Raw genomic sequence first — 17,252 nt, forward strand, 5'->3', positions numbered from 1 at the left:
CTTGTTCACTACATTAGATAACTTTGTCACTGAATACAAAGCCAGTTGCAATTATGGATCAATTTATTTGGGTCACCAAAGTAAAACATCTATACTGGTCTATAAAACATCTATACTAGTCTACAATTTTTGCTCTCTTATTCTCATTAAGTTTATGTAGCTCTAATAGTTTCATAGTGCATTCTGGCATTGAAATATCAAAATATTTACATATTACATAGAGATTATATTTTTAAAATAATTTATACTTACTTTATTTCTTCTATACAATACAACTAGGATATTATATTAACTTTTAAAGTATATTCATTGCTTGATTATATTATCCATAAAATATGGGGGAAGAGGTATGAAGTATTTTTTGTAAAAGCAGACTTTGAGCCTCCTATGACTAAAAATTACACTTAAAGACAATGTTCCTTACAAGTCCAGAGCAGAGAACTTGCTGAGGATTTAGAATGAGCATGAAAGACTTTATGGAAATTTGAACTGAGTTTTCAGAATTACATACAAGTATGTATGAGAGGAGTGGAGATTCCATGACGCATCTGCTTAAAAGCTTGAGCAATTAGGGATATAAATCCCAAAACATTTTCAGAACTGTATACACATTCCCACTAAATGAAGAGCTCTCATGGGAAGATTAGGGTAAGAAGGAACCTGAAGGGCTTGGAAAAACCAAGATTGGGCATTGTTATAGAAGAAAGGGATTGTAACACAAAGTGTTTGGTTTTATGCTAGCTGCTGCTATTGGCAAATGGATGAACTATTCAAAATGTGTTTTTCAAACATTAATCAGGAAGGGGAATAAACAAACACTAAATTGAAATGTTATCTCAGGAAAAGAAGAAATATAATAAAAACATTTCAGAGGAGGAAGGGGGTTTTGAGAACATTTTGAAACTGGAAATTTATTGTGAGATTAAAAAAAAAATACACTCAAGTGGCAGCCCAGATTTTGATAAGGGATTTTAAATATTTGGTCATGTTTACTATGCATTTTTTTTCCTCATAGTAATTCTATTAAAAAAAAAAGACAAAAACAAAACAAAACAAAGCAAAAAAAAACAACATCAAGGAAAGCCTGCACTCCTTAGCCAAAGGATGAAGAAAGTTGCTGCCTGAGAAGCTAGCTTCAATACAGCCAGACACTACAGAAAAAACTTTAGCCCCTTCTACCCTCTTTAAATAAATAAATAAAATGAGTGGACAGCCTAGATTTTCATTCCCACCTGTGATAACAAGGCCCTAGCCCTGCTGGGAAGGTGCCAGATGGAACCTAGTGAGGCCTTGGGGCATTCTCTGCCTCAGGTGGATCATAAGTATCTGCTGGACTTGATGTCAGTGTAGAGGCTTAGTGAGAAGCCTGGATTTCCACCTCCATGAAGCAGTAATGACGTGAAACCCTGGCCTCCCAATGTGAGGATCACAGTGTCAGAAAAGGCCTGTTAAGAGGGAAGATAAAAATAAGATCCCAAATCTAGTAATGCCCAATGTCCAAGACTCAGTTAAAAATCAAGTCATACCAAAACCCAGGGGCACTGCACTTGAATGAGAAAATACAATCAACAAAAACCAACCTGATTTTCAAATATCTGACAAATATTTTAAAGTAGCCATTATAAAAGGCTTCAACTGGCAATTACAAACACACTTGAAATAACAAAAAAAATAGCAAGTTTCAGCAAAAAAATAGAAGATATGGAGAAAAATCGAAGTGAAATCTTAGAACTAAAAAATATAATAACCAAATTTTAAAAAATAAAGAAAGAAAGAAAAACCTCACAGCTGGGCTCAGTGAGAGAATAGAGAGCACAGAGTAAAGAATCTGTGAATTTGAAGATTAATAGTAGAAATTACTTGGGTGCCTGGGTGACTCAGTGGGTTAAGCCTCTGCCTTCAGCTCAGGTCATGATCTCAGGGTCCTGGGATCGAGCCCCACATCAGGCTCTTGGCTCAGCAGGGAGCCTGCTTCCCCCTCTCCCTCTGCCTGCCTCTGCCTACTTGTGATCTCCATCTCGCTCTCTGTCGAATTAAAAAAAAAAATTTAAATAGTAGAAATTACTTAATATGAATAAGTGAGAAAATAAACTGAATAAGAACACCTCAAGAACTATAATAAAGATCTAATATTCTAGTCATTGGAGACCCAGGAAGAGAGAACAAAGAAGGAAGGGCTGAAAAAGTACGAGAAGAAATAATGATTAAAAATTCCTCAATTTTGGTAGAAGACTTAAACCTATAAATTCAAGAAGCTGAGTAAATTCCAAGCAGAATAAACCCAAAGAAATTCATGCCAAGATATCATAATTAGAATTCTGAAATTAAAGATAAAGAAATATCTTGAAAGCAGCAGGAAAGAATTAGAATGTTGATTAAACTGGAAGGATGTGACACGTAACTGTATTCTCAGTAATGCTTTAACTGATTTGAAGTATATTCACAACAATATACAAATTTTTTAAAAAGCAGGGGCACCTGGGAGGCTCAGTGGGTTAAAACCTCTGCCTTTGGCTCAGGTCATGATCCCAGGGTCCTGGGATCGAGCCTCACATCAGGCTCTCTGCTCAGCTGGGGGCCTGCTTCCCCCTCTCTCTCTGCCTGCCTCTCTGCCTACTTGTGATCTCTGTCTGTCAAATAAATAAATAAAATCTTCAAATTAAAAGTGCATACCTCACACATAAAGAAACTGAAATGAGCATGGAATACCTTTCCACATGTTTGTTTAATTTAATTTCAGCGATGTTTTATAGTTTTTAAAGTACAAACCATTCACCTCTCTGGTTAAGTTTATTCTCAGGTGCAATTGTAAATAGATTGTTAATTTCTTTTTCTGCTATTGCATTATTAGTGTATAGAAATGAAACCATCTTCTATATTAATTTTGTATCCTGCAATTTTACTGTATTTGTTTATCAGTTCTAGTTTTTCATTGGAGACTTCGGGGTGTTCTATATATATTATCATACTATCTGCAAGTAGTGAAAGTTTGACTTCATTCTTACCAATCTGAATGCCTTTCTTTTTTTTTCTTTTTCTTCTCTGATGTTATCTATAGCTATGACCTCTAGTACTGTGTTGAATAAAAGTGATGAGAGTAGACATCCTGGTCTTGCTCCTAATCTTAAAGGGGAAACTCTGTTTTTCACCTTTAAGAATTATGTTAGCTGTGAGTTTTTCATAAATAGTCTTTATCATGTTGAAGTATGTTTCCTCTAAAGTTATTTTATGGGTAATTTTTATCAGGAATGGATGTTTTTCTTTGTCAAATGCTTTTACTGCATCTGCTGAGATGATCATATTGCTTTCATCCTTTCTCTTATTGATGTGATGCATCACACTGATTGATTTCCAAATGATGGGCCACGCTTGCACCCCTGGAATAAATCCCATTTGATCATGGTGAATGACTTTTTGAATGTATTGTTGGATTTGGTTTGCTAGTATTTTGTTGAGGAATTTTGTTTCTATGTTCATCAGAGACATTGGCCTGTAGTTCTCTTTTTTCATAGTGTCTTTATCCCGTTTTAGTATCAGGGCAACACTGACCTCATAGAATGAATATGGAAGTTTTCCTTCCTCTTCTATTTTTTGTAATAGTTGGAGAAGAATAGGCATTAACTCTTTAAATGTTTGGTAGAAATCACCTGTGAAGCCATCTGGTTCTGGACTTTTGTTGAGAGTTTTATAAATTTTTGATTCAATTTCATTGCCAATAATCATCAGTCTGTTCAAATTTTCTATTTCTTCCTAATTTGGTTCTGGAGGTTATATATATATCTAGGAACATTCATTTCTTCTAGGTTTTCCAGTTAGTTGGCATATAATTGTTCATAATAAATTCTTATAACCCTTTGTATTTCTGTGTTATCTTTTCAGTACTGATTTTGAGTCTTCTTTCTCCTTTTTTGTAAGTCTGGCCAAAGACTTATCAATTTTATTTACCTCTTGAGAGGTAAATAAATTTTATTTATTTATTTATTTATTTTATTAATCAATTAATTTATTTATTTTATTATTTATTAAATTTTATTTACCTCTTGAGCTCCTTGTATCATTTTTATATTTTTATTAATTTTTTAGACTGTATTTCATTCATTTCTGCTCTAATCTTTTTTTTTTTATTTTTGTTCCTTTTACTAGCTTTGGACTTTGTTCTTATTTTTCTAGCTTCATGAGGATCAAGGCTAAGTTGTTTGAGATTTTCCTCACTTCTTGATATATGTCTTTATTACTATAATCTTTCCTTCTAAAATACTTTTTTCTGGGGGTGCCTGGGTGGCTCAGTGGGTTAAAGCCTCTGCCTTCGGCTCGGGTTGTGATCCCAGAGTCCTGGGATCTAGCCCTACGTCCTCGGGCTCTCTGCTCAGCGGGGAGCCCGCTTCCCCCTCTCTCAGCCTGCCTCTCTGCCTACTCATGATCTCTGTCTGTCAAATAAATAAAATCTTAAAAAAAAAATAGCTTTTTTTGCATCTCAAAATTTTGCACCATTGTGTTTTCATTTGCATTTGCATCATGTATTTTTTAACTTTCTCTTTGATTTCTCAGTTGACTTATTCTTTTTATTAGCATATTATTTAACCTCCACATATTTGTGTTCTTTCCATATTTTTTACTTACGATTACTTTCTAGTTTCATAGTGTTTGGGTCAGTAAAAATACATGATGATTTCAGTCCCTTTGAATTTACTTAAATTTGTTTTGTGGCCTAACATGTGATCTATTCTGGAGAATGTTCCATGAGTACTTGAAAATAATGTGGGTTTTTTTGCTGGTTTAGGATGGAATGTTCTGAACATATCTGTTATATCAAACTGCTCCAATGTGTCATCCAAAGGCACTGTTTCTTTGGTGATTTTCTGTTTAGATAATCTATCCCTTGATGTAAGTGGAGTCCTAAAGTCCCCTACTATTATTGTATTACTGTTGATTTCCATATGGCTGTTAATAGTTGCTTTATGTTTTGAGTGCTCTCATATTGGGTGCATAAATATTTATAATCATTATAGCTTCTTGTTGGGTTGTTTCCTTTATAATTTTGTAGTGTTCTTTATCTCTATTTTAAAGTCTTTTTGTCCAATATAAATATTGCTACCCCAATTTTCTTATTAAAATGTCTATACTACCTAAGACAATGGGCAGATTTAATGCAATCCCCCCTATCAAAATACCAACTATATTTTTGATAGAACTAGTATAAATAATTCTAAAATTTGAGTGGAACAACAAAGGATCCTTAATAGCCAAAGAAATCTTGAAAAAGAACAAAACTGGAGGTATCATAATCCCAGATACCAAGATATAATACAAAGCTGTGGTCATCAAAACAGTATGGTATTGGCACAAAAGCAGACATATAGAGAAATGGGACAAAGAGTCCCAAAATGAATTCGCAATATTATGTACAACAAAGGAGGCAATAATACACAATGGGAAAAAGTCTCTTCAACAAATGGTATTGAGGAAACTAAACAGCTAGATGCAAAGGAATGAAGCTGGGCCAATTCTTATACCATACAAACAAAATTCAAATGAAAATGGATTAAAGATCTAAACGTGAGACCTGGAACCATAAAACTCCAGTAGAAAACAAAGGCAATAATTTCTATGACATTAATCATAGAAATATTTTTCTAGATATGTTTCCTCTGGCAAGGGAAACAAAAGCAAAAATAATTATTGGGGCAACATCAAAATAAAGAATTTTATACAGGGAAGGAAACCATAAACAAAAAGGCAAACCCACTGAATGGGAGAAGATATTTGCAGATGATAAATCCAATAAGGGGTTAATATCCAAAATATATAAAGAACTTACACAATGCAACAGACAAAAAATAAATAATCTAATTAAAATGGCAGAGTTCATGAATAGATATTTTTTCAAAGACATATAGATGGTCAACAGACACATGAAAACCTACTTAACATCACTAATCATCAGGGAATGCAAATCAAAACATACCTCTCAGAAGGGCTAAAATCAAAAACACAGAAACAGTAAGCAGTGGCAAAGATGTGGAGAAAAAGGAAACCTCATGAACTGTTGCTAGAAATGCAAACTAGTGCAGCTCCTGTGGAAAAGAGTATGAAGTTTCCTCAAAAACGAAGAGAATTCTAGCAGTTTTGGAGTGGAGTCTTTTGGGTTTTCCACATAGAGTATCATATCATCTGCGAAGAGTGATAATTTGACTTTTTCTTTGCCGATTTGGATGCCTTTAATTTCCTTTTACAGGAATTCAGTAAAGTGTCAGGATATAAGATGAATGCACAGAAATCAGTTGCATTTCTCTACACCACCAACAAGACAGAAGAAAGAGAAATTAAGGAGTCAATCCCATTTACAATTGCACCCCAAACCATAAGATACCTAGGAATAAACCTAACCAAAGAGGCACAGAATCTATACTCAGAAAACTATAAAGTACTCATGAAAGAAATTGAGGAAGACACAAAGAAATGGAAAAATGTTCCATGCTCCTGGATTGGAAGAATAAATATTGTGAAAATGTCTATGCTACCTAAAGCAATCTACACATTTAAGGCAATTCCTATCAAAGTACCATCCATCTTTTTCAAAGAAATGGAACAAATAATTTTAAAATTTATATGGAACCAGAAAAGACCTCGAATAGCCAAAGGGATATTGAAAAACAAAGCCAAAGTTGGTGGCATCACAATTCCGGACTTCAAGCTTTATTACAAAGCTGTCATCATCAAGACAGCATGGTACTGGCACAAAAACAGATACATAGACCAATGGAACAGAATAGAGAGCCCAGAAATAGACCCTCAACTCTATGGTCAACTAATCTTCGACAAAGCAGGAAAGAATGTCCAATGGAAAAAAGACAGCCTCTTCAATAAATGGTGTTGGGAAAATTGGACAGCCACGTGCAGAAAAATGAAATTGGACCATTTCCTTACACCACACACAAAAATAGATTCAAAATGGATTAAGGACCTCAATGTGAGAAAGGAATCCATCAAAATCCTCGAGGAGAACACAGGCAGCAACCTCTTCGACCTCAGCCGCAGCAACATCTTCCTAGGAACATCGCCAAAGGCAAGGGAAGCAAAGGCAAAAATGAACTTTTGGGATTTCATCAAAATCAAAAGCTTTTGCACAGCAAAGGAAGCAGTTAACAAAACCAAAAGACAACTGACAGAATGGGAGAAGATATTTGCAAACGACATATCAGATAAAGGACTAGTGTCCAAAATCTATAAAGAACTTAGCAAACTCAACACCCAAAGAACAAATAATCCAATCAAGAAATGGGCAGAGGACATGAACAGACGTTTCTGCAAAGAAGACATCCAGATGGCCAACAGACACATGAAAAAGTGCTCCATATCACTCGGCATCAGGGAAATACAAATCAAAACCACAATGAGATATCACCTCACACCAGTCAGAATGGCTAAAATCAACAAGTCAGGAAATGACAGATGCTGGCGAGGATGCAGAGAAAGGGGAACCCTCCTACACTGTTGGTGGGAATGCAAGCTGGTGCAACCACTCTGGAAAACAGCATGGAGGTTCCTCAAAATGTTGAAAATAGAACTTGCCCTATGACCCAGCAATTGCACTACTGGGAATTTACCCTAAAGATACAAACATAGTGATCCAAAGGGGCACGTGCACCCGAATGTTTATAGCAGCAATGTCCACAATAGCCAAACTATGGAAAGAACCTAGATGTCCATCAACAGATGAATGGATAAAGAAGAGGTGGTATATATACACAATGGAATACTATGCAGCCATCAAAAGAAACGAAATCTTGCCATTTGCGACAACATGGATGGAACTAGAGCGTATCATGCTTAGCGAAATAAGTCAAGCGGAGAAAGACAAATATCATATGATCTCCCTGATATGAGGAAGTAGTGATGCAACATGGGGGCTTAAGTGGGTAGGAGAAGAATCCATGAAACAAGATGGGATAGGGAGGGAGACAAACCATAAGTGACTCTTAATCTCACGAAACAAACTGTGGGTTGCTGGGGGGAGGGGGGTTGGGACAAGGGGGGTAGGGTTATGGACATTGGGGAGGTTATGTGCTTTTGGGTAAATTGGAAGGGGAGATGAACCATGAGAGACTATGGACTCTGAAAAACAATCTGAGGGGTTTGAAGTGGCGGGGAAGTGGGAGGTTGGGGTACCAGGTGGTGGGTATTATAGAGGGCACAGCTTGCATGGAGCACTGGATGTGGTGAAAAAATAATGAATACTGTTTTTCTGAAAATAAATAAATTGGGAAAAAAAAAAAAACGAAGAGAATTACCATATGATTCAGTAATTCCACTACTGGATATTTATCCAAAGAAATTGAAAACACTGATTCAAAAAGATATATGTTCCCCTAGGTCTACTGTAGCATTATTTACAATAGGCAAGATAGGGAAGCAACCCAAGTGCCCATCCATAAACAATGGATAAAGAAGAGGTGGTGTGTGTATGTATATACACCTCTGGAATATATACTATATATATATTATCGAGTTGTATAAAAGAATGAGATCTTGCCATTTGCAACAATACTGATAGATCTATAGGCTATAATGCTAAGTGAAGTAAGTCAGAGAAAGACAAATACCATAAAATCTCACTTATATATAGAATTTAAGAAAAAGGGAATAAAGAAAAAAGGGACAAACAAGACTCTTAGAAAACTGGTTGCCAGAGGGGAGATGGATAGGTTGATGGGTGAAACAGGGGAAGGAGATTAAGACTATACTTATGATGATGTGAGCACTGAGTAATGAATAGAATTACTGAAATTCTGAAAATATGTAACTCTACATTAATTATACTTGAATAACTTTTTTAATTAAAAAAACTAAAAGAATATTTGCCACGGTGGCTTACCTTGGCTGAGAATATTTGCACAGGTGATAAAAATTTTCTAGTAGTCCCATTAAAAAACTAAAACATGAATAAAATATAATAATATATATAGTAACCAAAATTATCTAAAATGCTTTATAAATGTAAAATTAATAGTAAGAGAGTTTACATTTTTATGCTGTTATAAAATCATGTATTTAGCCCTAACAGCATATTTCAGCTCAGACTAGCTGGGTTCATGTACCAATAGCCTCATTTGTCTTTTGGGTATTATTACACTGTGTGTGTATTATTAGACACAGTGTATTATTACACTGTGTGGTGTCAGTCTACAGTGCCCGCAGGAGAAATTCCACGCATGGCACAGCAACAATGAAGTTTGCTGCTCTCATCAAAGCTGTTGTTACAAGACATCCCAGTATTGCTATACGTCTCCTTAGACATTAATTAGAAGAATATTCCCCAAATATAATGTAGTTAAAAACTTCTATTTATAAGTACTTATGTATATAAAGATTCTTTTTGTACTTGGCAACAACAAAAAATACAACAACAAATCTCATCTGAAGTCACCATTCAAAATTTGGTACTAATGAAAACTGCCTCATGTAAAACTCCCCCCCTTTAAAAAAAATATTTTATTTATTTATTTGACAGAGAGACACAGCAAGAGAGGGAATACAAGCAGGGCAAGTGGGAAAAGGAGAATCAGACTTCCTGCTGAGCAAGTAGCCTGATGCAGGGCTCGATCGCAGGACTCTGGGATCATGACGTGAGTCAAAGTAAGACGCTTAACTGGCTGAGTCACCCAGTTGCCCCAACCTTCCTCTTTTTAATATCAGAATTTAAACTTATTAAAATTGACTCATTTTTGCTCAGTACATATGTGAGGTTATGTTTTGATCTGCAAATGGTTTAATAAAACTATAAAATGGGATTTCATTGGTAATTATTTCTGACTGATCGCCAGTTCAATTCAGGAGGTATCAGTACACTAACATCCTGACATCAGGGAAATGAAGAAGACTAAAAAGAAAAAGAGAAAAGAAAATAATGTTAATAAGACTGAATCTGGGGCACCTGGGTGGCTCAGTCAGTTAAGCGACTGACTTGATTTCATCTCAGGTCATGATCTCAGTGTGCTGGGATCCATGCTCCACTTGGAATCTGCTTCAGATTCTCTCTCTCTCCCTCTGCCCTTCTAGTTATGCTCATGAGTGCTATCTCAAATAAATAAATAAAATCTTTTTTTTTTTAAAGAAAGAATCTGTATTTCCATAAACTGATTTTTATTATGAACTTGACATCGCCTACACCTAAATTTTAAGACTGACCATTATTACACCATGCTAATAAAAAGGGTGGTTGTTTAAAACAATAGCAGTGGAGAATTGGATGCTATCAACTCTTGTTAACTGCAAATTTAGTCAGATTTCCCCAGTAGCATAAGGGAATACCTCCAGGATACCAATGCCTCTAGTCTGAGAAAGATACATGATCAGGAAATAGTACATCTAAGTTTACAGCCAAAATATGGCTTTTTCAAATGTATATTAATTCAGGTTTTATTTTTCCTGTGTGACTAAGATTTCTGATAGCAAAAAAAAAAAAAAAAAAAAATTAAAAATTAAAAAGGAATTAGGACATGGCACTCTAATAAAACTAGTCATATACTCCTGCTACACTAGTTTTTCCATTGTATGATTCTTTAAAAATTTTGTCCAAGTGTATTTTTGACAAGAATACAATAAAAACATAGCCCCTCACTTGAGGTGTGTCATTTTTTTTAACTGTTGATGTGCAAGACTTAAAAATTCTCCTTGTTACATAACTTCCAAAATTATGCTTCAATATTCAGAAAAAACAAATGAAACAATGGGGTTTTACAAGGTCAGCACTGGGAGCCATCAGAATAGGTGTCAGCAGTTAAGGGTGGTGTGTACGTGTGGGGCCTGCCGACCCAAATATCTTTCAGTCGCATTAATCAGCTCTCAACTAGAACGTTACTCCTTTTCAGGAAGCATTGACCTGTGTGGTTCTGTGTAAAATGTAAGAACTCCTGAGAAGGAGAAAATGCAGTATCTAGAGTAATAAGTTTATTATTGTATTATTATCTCATTAGAGCTGAGCCCAAGCAGCAGGACAGGCCTCTGAAATTAAAAGCAAGAGCTGCAGGAAGAACAGGAAAGCTATCCTGGTGGAGATAGGTGTCAGAGAGGAGTCAGAGAGGATGTTTCGCCTACCTCACATTTTGCTTAGTGTTGGCCTGAATGCCTTTGAGAGAAATATCACCCAGAAAAAGACTACTCCTGTGTAAACAGCCTCATTTCCAGGGCGAAGAGGGCAGGGTGGGTGATGCAACGGTAACATTTATTCACACAACAGTTCCAGGGTGCACTGCACGGCATGCCTCCTATTCCAATCCAAACTCCCCAATCTTAACGGTCTTAAAGAACAAAGGGATCTGGTTTAGGGCAACAAGAGCCGCTGAGAGAATCCTAGAATGGATAGAGATAGAAAGCTATTGGAATGATCCCTCGCTTTCCAGTGGCCCATCAAAATAATCACATTTTTACTGAGGCAACGTATTTAAACTGCAGACCTATTGGAGTCTTGAGCTCATTTTTTTTTTAAAGATTTTATTTATTTATTTGACAGAGAGAGATCACAAGTAGACAGAGAGAGAGAGGAGGAAGCAGGCTCCCTGCTGAACAGAGAGCCCGATGTGGGACTCGATCCCAGGACCCTGAGATCATGACGCGAACCAAAGGCAGCGGCTTAACCCACTGAGCCACCCAGGAGCTCATTTTTGTAAAGCTTTCAGTTCAATTCCAGTTGGCCAACAGACAGTTTAATATTAGTTTCAGGTGTACAATTTAGAGAAATACAGAAACAAATAAGTTTGAATTCCAGGTTTCTACGTTGACTAATAGCAACAAGTCCAAATTGTTTTGCTTAGTAGAAAAATATCTATTTACTACCAAACAAGTTATACCAATAGCCTAGACAGGTGAGATGGTAGATGAAAACAGGGAATAGTGTTAACAACTTTTGGACCGTGTCTATAAAGTATAAAGGAAAGAATCATTTTATGATTTTCATGTTTTATCCTCAAGGCAGGTGCCACACAGTTACTGAGATCACTACACCCTCCGTTGATTTGGTTCAACTCCTGTTACATTCCCAAGTTACAAAATTATTTTGTGTTATTTTGTGTTCATTTTGAAGGATGCAACAACATATTTATATCAGCTAGGGATAGTCTCTGAGGCTGAAGGAGGCCCTTATTTTTGTGTGTGTAAACATGGTCATTATGCCTTTAAATTGCAAATTTCAGAGAAACCACTACCTAGTTAACTTTTAAAAACCGTTCTTAGAGCAAGAATTTAGAAGACTCAGGTTGATTGTACTTGAATAGTTGCAGCACAAGTAATAAATACAGTGAGAGGCTTTCTCTTGGGGCACAAGACCACATTTATCTGTTTTACATCATTACTTTAATGTGCTTAATTACTTTATCATTATGAATGTACTTTAATCAACAGGAAAAATACTTTCCAATGCTTCCTATTTTGTAGACTTTTAGAAGAATACAGGAAAATGTTTATAAGGCATTTTATTCCTTACACCAGCAGCTAAAAGAAGATATTTTAGAAGTACCTGGAGATATGGAGATCTTAAATTACATGCAAGACATCACTAGAGAATCTGGAAATAAAAAGGATTTATTCTCTCTAGGCTCATTGAATGCTACCTTCTCACAAATAAATATTAAGATGACCTAATATACATTGCTTTCAGTATCTCAGTCTTAATTGCTAAATAACTATATAATAAATAACTGACATTTTCTTTAACTGACAGATCTCCTGAAATTCAACAAACAAACAAAAGCATGAGATAGAAGCCTAATAAAAGTTCCTAATTAGGAAATTTGTCCCTGAAGGCACATTTTCTCTCAGCCTAAAGGACCGCTTTATAGACAGATCATTGTTTTTTATTTTCAGTTGGTTTCTCTAATTTGCATGTGCACACACACATGCACAACACACAAAAATATTTTCTTTGAAGACAATTAAAATTCTTTTGCCAATCAGGTTAACTATCCAGATGTTCTTTTAAATATATCACATTTTTCTCTTTACTAACATAGTGTTTCAGAATGAGAAAAGGCTTCATGATGTGGAGTTTACAACAAATTCCTCCCCTAAGAGAATTTCTGTATTTTTCCACAGAGTCTCTTTTATCTGTGAAGAGAATTATTGCGTGTGTTCTTTGCTATGTTCAACTTATTTTCTATCTTCAGAGCTAAACATAAGAGCATGAAAAGTAATAGTTTTCTCTCATTTTTTTAATCATTCCTCATGTATAATCTACTCTATATATTTATAATTTCCTTAATGAAGATGATTGCCATGAAAATGCTTATTAAATATAGCAGCATTACAAATATTGTCAGATCAATATTACTCATAATATCCAAAGCTTTTTGGAACAGAAAAAATTGATAAATTTAGAGAAAATATTCCACTTGTACGGATTTCACAAATCTGCAGATAAATGTTTGATTGTGTAGAGCTCAGTTTAGTTTTCCATGTACAGTCAAGCGACAGATAAGTGGCTGGGCTGGGCTCAGGTTTGGTGATAAATAATATGACACACTGTTATTATTATAGTATTTGTTTCCTTTATCTAATCTCCTCATGAATTAGCTTTTATTTTATTTTAACTATATTTAATTCACAACTATTATTTCCTAGTTGCTTTCATTTTTCTTATTAAGTTTAATAAAATGAGAATTACAAATAAGTGTTAAGCTAACATAATGAAAAGATACAATATTGTAAATATACTTTGTAATATAATAAAATATATTGAATGTATTTTCTTAGTGTTTAATTTTAAGCTAAGCCATTAAAAACTATTTTATTTTCACTCAAATCTGACATGTTTTATTTCATTCTCACATAAATTATCAAAAATTTGTAGCTATTATTTTTTAGAATAGTAAAGTAGCTTAATTTCTATGTGAATAAAATATCGAAGTAATAAAATTTTGATTTTGAAGAGATGTCATGTTGATATATTATTATGGGGCATCTTCTCTTCCTGTAAAGATCAAAATCATTTTATTTCAAACTCTCCAACCCATCCCTTCTACCATCAATTCTTTGTCATATACAAAATAGGGAATCAGACATGATTTTTTTCAAAAACTGCAATTCAGACAATTAGTCACGAAATTACCACAGCATATTAGACCTTATAGAAGGAGAAGTAAAAATAAATTTATAGGATAATTTGATAGTTTTTATCATAATTTATCTATTTTCAATAAGATTCTTTATCTGGGGGCACCTGGGTGGCTCAGCAGGTTAAGCTTCTGCCTTCAGGTCAGGTCATGATCTCAGGATCAAGCCCCACATTGGGTTCTCTGCTCAGCTGGGAGCCAGCTTCCCCCTCTCTCTCTGCCTGCCTCTCTGCCTACTTGTGATCTCTGTCTGTCAAATAAATAAATAAAATCTTAAAAAAAAAAAAAAAGAAGAAGATACTTCATCTGACTACATCCTCTAAAAGAAACTTGTATATCATCTTTGTAATGGTATTTTTTTTTCTGTGAACTGAACAGATCAAATTATATAAAATAGTTTAGATTAAATAGTTCAATGTTAAATGAGCATGATTTAGGTACATGTACTTTTAGGAAATTTTTTTAAAATTTTTTTAAATTTATTTTTTTATTATACACCAGTTAGTTTATATTTTAGTTCTTATAAAGAAAATGTTAAGAAAATTAAAAGCATGTATTATATGGCTAAAAAACATACTTCCAGGTTTCTTTACTTATCAGATGGAATAATTCAGTAGCTATGTTCACCATCACAGACTTTAGTCCCATTCAATGATATGGCACATCACGTAAAATTATCTAGTCACAAACAAAAATGTCTCAAATATAGTAAAAATATATATTACAAAGGTAGTTTCACAATGCCAAATAAGAAATGTCATTTATGGTGACTGTGGGCTTCAGAAATTTAGGGTCAGTAGGCTTCATCATGGGGTACCTGGGTTAAAATGTCTATTTTTTTTTCTTTTTTTGCTCTAGTTCCAAGTTGAGTAGTGTATGACTCTACATTATAATTTACTTTTTCAGTCATCTCTAGGAGAGTCTTTTCATCTTCTAATCATTAAACAGACTCCTAGAACACTGTCCTTTTGTGATCTTCTACACTTTGTTCTTCCATTTCTACCATTTGTGAGATAGCTTCATGGAAAATAAGCAATTGTGGAGAACCCTCTTAACTTTGTTCACAAGGAAGTTTCACATCATCCCTCTGAAGGGAATGCCTATACCCGACTCTGCCTTTAACTCCTCAGTCTGATTTGGTGGATGGTGCATTGTTGGATGAACATCCCAGCAGCAGTTGGATCCACAAATTCTTTCACACTATTTGCATATTTTAATATATCAGGAGTATTTCCATAGGATGCCATCCCTGGAGAGTTTGTAGCTATCATGGAGGCATCAGAGTCTTCACCTATGAATGAACCTTTTAAGACCTAAATAAGTTTACTTGGAAGGAGTAGGAGGTTTGTTTCTACCTAAGATTCTAATGCACTCCTTCAGAACTAAGGCTTTTTACTAATTTCAGCACCTTCAAACCTTGTTTGCCTGTCAGCACTGGAAGTAACAGTCTCTCTTTCATTTCCAGGAAAATTGATTAGAGACAATTTAATATGTAGTTTTCCTTTCCTTCTAGGAATAATCTGAAAACTGCTTGGCTCCAAGATGAACATGCATTGGCAGATGTTTGACCACATGTTCTACAAGTGTTGCCAGTATCAATAAAGTTTCCGTACATCTTAAACACATTTGACCTCCTGTTTCTGTAAACTTACCACTTGAATGTTGTTTTCAATCTTCAAGCACTCTCAATTTTGCTGTCCTGTTCAGCTAGTGAAACACATTTCCACTGTAAATCCCCCCCCCCACCAAAATAAATAAATAAATAAATGAAAGTTGCATATACTTGAAGTTCACATTTCTTATAGTTTGGCTTCTTTGGCACTAAAATAAACATCTTTAGCTGCTCATGCATGAATTCCTTTGAACAATTTTTTTTTTTTTCCCCCTTTGAACAATCCTGGTTCTTTCTTGAGATGTCCCATTGTTTGAGTTTTTCCACTTTCAGCAAAGTACGTGGCCATTCTTCTTTCAAATATAGTTTCCACTAGTGGTTTAACCATAATTTTGTAAGCTATTTCATTAGGAGCTGAGTCATCAAAGGCAAAATCAAAACCTAATGTTTGGCTTTTAAGTACCTTCTTGAGACAAAACTAAAAATGGGCCATCAAATTTATTAGGGATTATGATTACCCCAAGTTTCTTCTCTGCTGAAAGGTCATTTTTTTACACAAACTCACATCCTCTGTTCACCAATAGGATTTGCTATGGCCAATGGTCTACAATCCCTTTAAAGTCTCTGATCATACACAGAATTTCGTAATTTGTGTTTGTAGCAAAAATCCTGGGCTCTTAAGTTCTTTCTGTTGTCTTTTTTTCTTGTTGTTGTGGTTTTTTTTTTTTTTGTCTTTTGTTTTTCATAATTTTTCTACTTTTTTCACACAGAATTTCTATGTGCATTCTGTTGTGCAGAGGAAGACTATTCAGGAAGCTGACTAGGTTGTGCACATGCAGAGCCAACCACTTTGTTATCTGTTGGAGGAAGGTCATTCTAAACAGAAGGCATAGTCTGACAGTTCTTTACAGTTTTGTTTACTTTGGCTGAAGATGCTGGAGGTACAGGTGTTTCTGGACTTGATTCAATTTCTTCATCAGGGATAGTCATAGCTGAGTGAAAAGAAGCTCTCTGGATCAATATCTTTGTCCTTTGTATCTCCATTTTCTATCCATTTGACAGTAATACTTTCACTATTTTCATTTAAAAATGTTACCATTGCTTGATATATTTGGGTTCGCTAATCAGGGGCCTTGAATTTGTTCTCATTTCCTCTCTCTCTCCATGTGTTTTGTCCTTTACAGTAAAATTCACTTCCAAGTCTGGCTGGGTATCCATCTATACCCTAAGCCAAGTGACATTAAATATTTTCCCCTAAAGGAACCATTGCTCCACTAGATGGTTAGATTTCCACATATATCCTGATCTACATGTTGCTAAAGTTGGCCATAACTGTTTACCTCATCTAAGGTGTGTATGTTGGGTGGGGGTGGGGAAGTTGTGACAGTGTGACTGTAAGGCCCTCAGGGCATGGAGTGATGCCAGGGCTGGGCTCAGGAGAGTGGGAGGGACCAAGCTCAATTCCTGAGAGCCAACCCTGGGGACAGAAATTTTTTTGTTTTACATAAGTAAATTTAGAAATCTTCTCATAAAGT

The 17,252-nt window shown here is 35.1% G+C and overlaps 1 pseudogene; it reads right to left on the bottom strand.

The window, feature by feature from the left end:
• Nucleotides 1–14,898: 14,898 nt before the first annotated feature.
• On the bottom strand, nt 14,899–16,822 carry LOC122894498 (annotated as a pseudogene).
• Between the last annotated feature and the right edge of the window lie 430 nt (nt 16,823–17,252).

The sequence above is a fragment of the Neovison vison genome, chromosome 13 (genome assembly GCF_020171115.1).
Source record: "Neovison vison isolate M4711 chromosome 13, ASM_NN_V1, whole genome shotgun sequence".
Classification (NCBI taxonomy): domain Eukaryota; kingdom Metazoa; phylum Chordata; class Mammalia; order Carnivora; family Mustelidae; genus Neogale; species Neogale vison.